Raw genomic sequence first — 9,660 nt, 5'->3', positions numbered from 1 at the left:
AATTTATGTGCCATTAAATTGGGAAAATAACATTGCTGTTTTGAGACATCATTGCAAGAATGAAAGGCCATACATAATAAAGGTTCCTAAACTGTACATGGTACATAATTGAGATAAAGAAGTACTAGTGGTTATGAATGTGATGTGCTAGATAACATGGGGAAGACTATTCCACCAGATAGGACTTTGTAATGACAGGTGTTGAGATCATCCCTCAAAAGTGAAAAGCAGTTTGTATCTGGTCAGGCTTTCTCTCTTCCCATTTATAAAGGCATGAGGAAATAGCATGGGGCATTTGTTGAGTGTTCATGAGTACAATATGGAGAAAGGAGTTTTGGGGGGATGAATAAGGAGATGGAGAGGTAGAATATATGTAGGCATCACATTGTGCTGTTCCTTGTGTTCTTATGTTAGGCTAGTGAGTTACAACTTCATTCTAGGAGATATGGGAAGTCACTAAGGAATTAAGCAGAGGAATGACATGGTCAGATGTGCATTTTAGAAAGAACACATTGGCAACAGTGTGATGCAGCAACTGGAATCACACCAGACTCAGGGCTGAAAGAGTAGTGATGGGGCAACTGCAGTAATCTAGGCAGGAAGTGACTAGGGCTTGGACTAAGGTAATGGCTTGGGGATAGAGAGGATGGTGTGGCTGTGAGGGTATGTGAGCAAAGTAGACTCTGTGGGGCTTGGTGCCTTGATGCGAGGGCTAAGTGAGAAAAGTGAATTTGGGATGCCTGTCAAGTCCTGCTGTGGCAGAGTGTATGGGTGGATGGTAGCACCATTCAATGAGATATGGAAGACTGTAGGACAAGTATTTTGAGAATTTACCCATTTTGGGATCCAGCGAATTTTCATTTAGACTCATTTAAAAGGAAATATTCAGTGAGATCTGGATCAGGACTGGGGAGATAGCTCAGTAGCATAAGCCCCTGCCTGGCAAGCACAGGGTTCTGAGTTTGATCCCCAGTACCCAAAAATAAACAAATTAATTTAAAAAAATGAGATCTGGATCATTCTGCCAGAAGTGGAGAAACAACAACTAGGAAATAATATAGAAATATGTTTTGATGTTGATGAGAAAAGTCAAAGGCAAAGATCTGGGGATCAGTAGTGTCACCTAGACTTTTAAGTCAGGGACCCCAGAGTAGAATCAGGAAATCTTTATTCATATTGAAAAAGTGACCATTTAGTTGGAAAATGGGGAGGTATGATCACAGAAAATCCTAGAAGACAGTGTAGGACATATGGGTACTTTGATTTTTACTTTGAGTGAAATTGGGAGCACTGCAGGGTTTGGAGTAGAGAAATCCAAATTTGAAAAGGCAACTATGACCGAAGCACTGTCACTAGACTGCACATAGTATATGAGCAGCAGCAGGGGGACCAGATGTGAAACTATGGCCATGGGCAAGGTGAGAGAGAGGCTTAGGAATGGGAACAGAAATGCAGGGTTAGTAGTAGAGAGAGCCACTGGATTCTGAATAAATTGCCAAGGTAGAGTTAAATGCACTGCCTGGTGTACTGCAGGTAGAGGGCAGAAAAAGAGAAGAAGCATTACTCACAATTTTGCTTTTTAAAAATTTTTTTGTATTACTGGATATTGAACCTATGCTTTTGCACTGAACTACAGCCTTAGCCCTTTTAAAAAATTTCTTTTATGACAAGATATATTTTTGGGTTAAGTAAATACAAATGGAGATATCACTGGAATAAGAAGATAGCATATAAGTTTGGGTAAAGATCAAGTATTGTTATCAGTCTTTCCAATTGTATAATTTTTTTTTCTCTGTGGATATTGAACAGCCTTTGTTTAGCTATAAGGATAGAACTGGAGATGTTAAGAGATTAAAAATTGGGAATATATAAAGTAAATGCAAAGAAAGGAATAGAGGTATGAAATCTTTTTCTAAAACTTTTTTTTTTTTGTGGAACTGGGGATTGAACTCAGATCCTTGAGTTTGCCAGTTAGGCACTATCCTATGGAGCCATCTCCCTGGCCCTAAAACTTTTTTTTAAAGAGAATAATAGTAACAAAAAACAAACATTAGAAACAAGATTTCTGAGGTCAGGCATGGTGGCACACGCCTTGTGTTTACAATGCTCGGGAGACTGAAAACAGGAGGATTGCTCCGAGTTCAAGCTGCATAGTGAGACCCTGTTCCAAATACATAAAAGAAATAAAATTAAAGAAAGCAAGATTTCTTTTGTCACTTCCCTCATTCCAGTTGTCCTTCCCTTTGAAAAGATTCTTTACCTCTCATAGTATCTATTACACCTTTTAGATTTCATTTACTTTTTCAGTTTCCTACACTAGTAAAAGAAAATGATGTTTACGTATGCAGGTCTGATTTATTTCACTGATGAGTATAGTCTCTAGTTGCATCCATTTGCCTATAGAAGCCTTGGCTTTATCTTTTCTGTAGTTGGGTAATATACTCTATTGTGTAAAAAATACCACATCTTTTTTTGTCCATTCCTCAGTTGATGGTCTATTTTTGAAGTAAAATAAGACACAATAAATTGGGAAGTCATCAACTGATTGAAGTAATAAGCTATCTAGTATATTATTCAAAGGAAGGAAAAATAAAATTCCAGAAGGTAATAACGTCTCCAGACATTCTTTCAAGGTATACAGGAGGCCAGTACAGGCATTTTCGTGGACTCTGTGTGTTCCCACATGTGGTTCTGGGTGATGATCTAGGTCAGAAAAAAACAGAAAAAGTGATCAATACTTAGTTCAGTGGAATGCTAGCCTTGAAGTGGTTGGAAGTTAGAAGTCTTTGGAGTAGGAGAGGGAGTAGATTGAAAAGACAAGGTATTACATGTAAGATTTCAGAACAGAAAGTTCCAGGCATTGGCCACTCTAGGGTGTAGCTACAGGAGAGGTTTAAGGACAGTAGGACAGATAAGGGAAACTTCCATAAGGTTATGATTTTGAATAGGGACTCTAGCTTTAGCTTTAATGAGATATAATTAACATAAGGTAAACTTTACATATTAACAAAAAACAAACATTAGAAACAAGATTTCTGAGGTCAGGCATGGTGGCACATGCCTTGTGTTTACAATGCTCAGGAGACTGAAAACAGGAGGATTGCTCTGAGTTCAAGCTGCATAGTGAGACCCTGTTCAACTTACATATTAAGTTGTAGTATTTGGTAAGCTTTGACCTAGTAAGTGCTATACTTTGGATGTGTATCCCCCAAAGCTTCATATGGAAATGCTTTGTCCCTGGAAAGGTGATATTAGGAGGTGCTTTCATCCTGTAAAAGGTAGAAATTTGCAGGAAGTCTACAGGTATTTGGGGTCATGCCCTTGAAAGGGATTGTGAAGACCTGGTCACTTTTATTTCTCTGCAGTAGCTTCATATGGGTGTGCTTGCTCCAACATGTGCCCCTGACATGATGTATGACATTACCTACCACTCTCACCAGAAGTGAGCCAAAGCAGGTGCCTTGCTGTGGAATCTCCAAGACTAGAGAAGCTTTTCTGCATACAGTAGGCATCTAGATATTTTGTTGTTGCAACATAGAGCAGTAGACTGAGCACTACAATATACTTCCATGAAATCCAGATCATGATCACACCTCTGGCCCTAAACAGCTTCTCTTTGAATTTCCTAATTTCTTCCTTCTTCATGTTGCCCTTAGACAGTTTTAGCTCATTCCAAAGACTGGGTGGCTTGTAAATAACAGGAGACTTATTTTTCAGTTTTGGAACTGATTGCCTAAGATCAAGGATCTGAAGGTCAGGTGTCTTTTGAGGGCCTCCATCTGGTTTGTAGATGGCAATTTTCTTTTTGTATCCTCAAATTTAAAGACAAAAATTCTCTTAAAAGTATTACAAGGACACTGATCTTATTTATAGGTTTAGATCAATGACATGTTCTAATCAGAAATACTTCGTATAGAATCTACTTTGTACTGTTACCTTGAAAGTTAGGATTTCAGTGTATGAATGAGGGTGGACAAACACATTCAGACCATAGCACGGATGTACTCTTTGATAGTAGTGATTGTTTGCTTTTTATGATCTTTTTCATAAGTGAAATTATACAATGTGTATTGTTTTGTGTTGTCAGGTTTTTTTCACTCAGCATAATTCTATCTATCTATCTATCTATCTATCTATCTATCTATCTATCTATCTATCATCTATCTATCTATCTATCTATCTATCTATCTATCTATCTATCTATGTATCTATCTATCTTTCATGTATCTACCTACCATTATAATGGTGATTTAATCCAGTCCCTTTACATAGACCTACAACCTCAACCCTTTTTATATTTTGGGACAGAGTCTCTTTAAGTTGCTAAGTTTCTCAGGCTGGACTTGAACTTGTGATCTTCCTGCCTCAGTCTCCTGCCTATGCTCCCCAAGCATAATCATCTTGAGTTATCCACATTGCTTCAAAAGTAAGTAGTTAATTCCTTTCCATTTCCAAGTAGTATAGCATTCCCTTGAGTGGCTGGGTCATAACTTTTTTATCCATTCCTCTCTTGATAGACATGGAATCCTCTCTTGATAGACATGGAACTGTTTCAAGTTTTGTGTTATTACAAACAGAGCTGATTATGTCTATCTATGTAGGTGTCCTGGTATATGCCTGTATTCTCCTTTCTGGGTGAATTCCTAGGAGATGAATGTCTAAGCCACACAGTAAGTGTTTACTTTATTTATGAAGAAACTAACAAGATGATTTCCATAGCCAACTGTGCTGTGCTTTTAAACTTTCCCACCAGAATTTTAAGAGAAGTTCAGTTGTATGCACTCACTAAAAATTGGTATGAATAATCATTTTATTTTGAATAATCATTTTAATTTTATCAATTATAATGAGTATGTAATGCTATTACATTGTGATAAGTTAGTGTTTCCTTAATTAATAGTAATATTGAGAATGCTTTCCATATAATTTTTTGGTAAAAGTTTCAAATTTTTTAGGCCACATTTCATCTTATTTTTAAATCATCCCCTTTGAGAATTATTTTGCGGTCACTTTTTATATACTTTTAACAATGTTTTTGAAAGAATAAAGAATTGAATTTGGATGATTCCAATTTATGATTTTTTAAAAACAGTTTTTGACTATTTTGGCCATAGTTTAAAATATTTGTTAAACTAAAGAATACAAAGAATTTTCCCCAATGGGTTTCTCTGGAAGATTTATGCTTTTAGCCCTTTCTTTTAGTTTAGGATTCTACTGAATATATATTATGAATTAAGGCTTAGGGTGTTTTTTCTTCTTGCTTTACATGTGACTATCTACAGCAGTCTGATGAAAAGATAATTCTTATCTTCTTAAATTGTTTTAAGACCTTTGTTACAAGTTAAATGCTCATATTTGTGGAATTCTCTTTAAGGATTATCTGGTCATTGTCATCCCTGTGTTGTCTGTCTTTATGCTAGGGCCACATTGTTGTGACTATTGTGCTTTGTAATTAGTCAAGGAATTTCTTAGTATTGGTATTCCAACCTCTTTGATCTCTTTGAAAAGTAGTTCTGACTATTCTAGCTCACATATTTTCTTTTTTCTTTTATGTATTTGGTACAGGGTCTAAAGGTCTTGCTATGTAGATCAGACCAATAGTGATTCTCCTGTTTTCAGCCTCCCAAGACCTGGGATTACAGGCATGTGTCACCATGTTTCATCTCAATCACAGTCTTAGCGTGCTCTGGGGACAGGGCTGGCATGGCATACTGGGGATTGAACCTCAGCCTCTGTGCTCTACCAAGGCAGGCCCTTTAGTCTGCTGAGCTATCTGGCCAGTCCTTAAAGATTATTTATTTATTTTGTACTGAGGCTCTAACTCTGGGCCTTGTGCTTGCTAGGCAGGTGCGTATGGTGCTGAGCTATCTCCCCAGCTCAGCTCACACATTTTCATAAAGATTTTAGAATAAGTTTGTCAATATCTGCACAATCCTGCTGAGATTGTGATTGGAAGAACTTGAACCTATGAATGATTTAGGGGTATTAGGATTTATGAATTTTATCTTAAAAATCATGAAAATTAAATTTTTCTATTTATTTATATTAGAAAATATATTTTAGACAAGGCCTTGCTCTGTTGCTTAGGCTGGCCTCAGACTCCTGAGCTCAAGTGATCCACCTGCCTCAGCCTTCCAGTTAGCTAGGACTGCAGGCATGTGTTTCCCTTAACAGTGTCTTAGAGTTCTCAGTGAGGCTATCTTGCTCATTTTTCATCAAATTTATTGCTAAGTTATTTATTACAAATTTATTTATTACATTTATTAATGTACTTCATTTTCAGAACAATTTCAAATTCATAGAACTTTCAACAGGTTGCTCAAAAAATTCCCCAATACCCTTCATGCACAGGGAATCCTGTTACTAACAGCTTACATTACCATGGCATATCTACCATAATTAAAGAGCCAATATTAAGACGTTAGCTTGAAGGCCAGACATGGTGGTACATGCCTGCAATCCCAGCACTGTGGTCTCTGAGGCAGGAGGATTTCTGCAAGTGCAAACTGAGCTCAAGGCCAACCTGAACTGCATAGTTCTGAAACTCTATCTAAAAGAAAAAAAAAAAAGTGTTATCCATAAGAGAATCCTGCCATTTATTTAAATTTCTTTGTGTTTTACTCTGTTCTCCCTTTTTAGACAAAGCTTTGCTATATTTATTGCTCACGCTGGCCTCAAACTCTTGAGCTTAGGAGGGAACAGGAGAAGGAGTGGGAGAGAGGGAAGGTGAGGGAGATGGGGAGCGGAGGGAGACAGAGAGGTTCTGTTTCAGAATCCCTTCCAGAGTGCCAAAAAGACATTTAGTTATCTTTTCTCCTTCAGCTCTGCATAGTTTAGTGTTCCTAACAGTTTTCTTTTTTTGCAGACCCGGAAAGTTTTGAGAAGTAGTCATTAGATGTATTATGGGCTGCCATCCATTGGAATTTATGATTTTTCTTCATGTTTTGATTAATTAAGGTTCTGTTTTCAGTGAGGAAGACCACAGCAACAAAGACCATCATCACTACATCATACCAAGAGTGACACTGGTAATATGATTTATGAATATTCTTGTTGACACTGATCTCTTGGTGAAGTAATGGCTATCAGTTTCTCCACCATAAAGTTATTCGTTTCTCAGTTTCTGTACTCTTTGGGGAAAAGTCAATATTCAAAGGCCTCTTTTAAGGAGTGGTGCATCATATTTCCCTTCTTCAAGGGTGAAATATTTGGAATTTTTCTGCAAAACATGTTTCTTTATTCTCCATTTATGAATTTATATTTTATTTATTAATTTATATGAATATGACATTGAGGCTATTTGTTTTAGTCTTTAGATTCTAAATAAATACTAATAAATTAATTTTGTTGTTTAAATTTTTCCAATTTTCAGCATTGGGAATGCCTAATTTGGCCTTTGTACCACTTTGGTACACCACTACGCTGTGAAGAATGTTTTTCCTCTCTGTTTTGGGCTCATTTAACATGTGCATTCTGGTATCATAAGATGCCTAATGCTCGCCATATACATTTCCTGCTCAGTCCTACAGTCAACCATTTGTTCAAAAAGTACTGGTCTCATTTACAAGGCAGAATTAGCAAAAATATTAGAAATATTATTTGGGGCACTAGACACACATGTTACTGGGAAGTCAATTTTGAAGGCCATCTCAGCTGAAAGGTCAATGTAATGCACGTTATGCATGCTGACTATGAGCATGTTCCTTCCTACCTCTGCTTATCTGGTTTCAACAGCCAGCGGCACATGATTTTACACTGCTGTGTTAATTCATAACCATAGGCCTTTCCTCATTGTTTATTTGTAAATTTCCACTAAAACAATGAGCCACGTAGGCCCAGCTCTCCAGCCCTTCCTGAGGTGGTGTCACGTACCTGTAACATGGTACGATCTTCTGATCAGTCTCTATTCTTTCCTTAGCTCCCCTGACCTCCTAATTTGGTTTTAAAATTTTTTTATTTATTAACTGTGTATTATAAAGTTATATGTATTTTGGCAAATGATGAATATCATACATCTACCATTAAAATTTAATAAAGAAGAATTTCACTGGCTTGAAAATACTTTTTGCTTTGCATATTCCTATTCATTCCTCCTTGCCAATAACTGATCTTTTTCATTTTTTATATAATATCACCTGTTCCAGACTGGTGCATAACTGGAATTATGTAGCAGAAAGTTTATTTGCAGTGATTTCTGTCCCTTACCCATATAATGTACAGCAAAGTTTCATGATTGTCTTTTCCATGGCTCCATAGCTCATTTCTGTTTCTCACAGAGTAATATTCTATAAGCAAGTGTATCAGAGTTTGCTTACCCATTCATGTACTGAAGGATATCTGCACTGTGTTAGTATTGAGTCATTATGAATAAATGACATAAACATTCAAGCTTTCCAATCACTTGGGTAGATAGCTAGGTATATGATTGCTTGACTATGTGTAGCAAGACTATATTTAGCTTGTAAGAAAAAAAAACTAGTACTCTTTGGTATTTCTACCAGTAATGAATAAAATTTCCTATTGCCCTATGTCTTCCACGGCACTCCCTCACAAGGTATTTGCTTAGCTTTATTTTTTTATTTCATTTTTTATAATTAATTTTATTTTATTTTTAAGATTAAAAGCAGAAGAAAAAAAATTTAAAAAAGATAGAAACAGGGTAACATACAATGCATATGTTACAGATTTTCAAAACAGGAACAGCTAATTAACTATGGTTATATTATCTATTTTTAATCTTCAAATCTGTTGCTCAGATCGACAGATATAGTTACATAAGATTGGGGAAATAATTGAATACTGCAGGTTGCTTTCAAGAAATCTTAATTTTTTTCTTTTTTCTTTTTTGTTTTAATTTACTTTAAAGATAGTATAATAATAAGACATTAGGAATGGTACATATTTAGAAGACCAAGATGAGAGGCATTCAACCATGGGTTTGTATTACACATTGCTGTCCTGTATGTAGTTGCTCAGATCACAGATATCAACATACAGTTAGTCAAGGTGAAAATTCTAAACATTAACTGTTATTTTAAAAAAAGATGGAAATTATGAGTATAATCATCTCAGCCATACTGTATATATACTTGCATGTTTTTTCTTCCTTCCTTTTTTCCTATCTTTTCTTTTTTCTCTCATTTCAATATTTAAATTTTGGGTTCACTTTTTTCCATTTTATTATATCCATTATAACTTTTATAACTTTCAGATTTTATTTATTATTTCAGGTTCTTACACTAGGGAGAAAATGATATTTACACATGTGGGTCTGATTTATTTCACTTATGAGTATAGCCTCTAGCTACATCCACTTACCTATAAAGGATTTGAGTTTGTCTTTCTTTATATCTGAGTAGTACTCCATTGTATAGAAATACCATATCTTTTTATCCATTCCTCAAGTGATGGACATTTTGGTTGTTTCCAAGCTTTGGCGACAACAAATTGTGCTTCTATACACATGAGTGCACATATATCACTATGGTATAATGTTTTCAGTTCTTTTGGGAATACCCAGAAGGGAAATAGCTGGTTTGAATGGGATTTCCAGTCCTAGATTTTGGAGGAGTCTCCACACTGATTTCCACTGTGGTTGTGTGATTGTACCAGTCTACATCCCTGCCAGCAGTGGAGAAGGGTTCCTTTTCCCCCACAGCC

This window comes from Octodon degus, unplaced genomic scaffold (genome assembly GCF_000260255.1).
Source record: "Octodon degus isolate 3935 unplaced genomic scaffold, OctDeg1.0 scaffold00111, whole genome shotgun sequence".
In the NCBI taxonomy this organism is placed as follows: Eukaryota; Metazoa; Chordata; class Mammalia; order Rodentia; family Octodontidae; genus Octodon; species Octodon degus.
The sequence above is the reverse complement of the archived record's forward strand: the minus strand, read 5'-3'. Positions refer to the sequence as shown.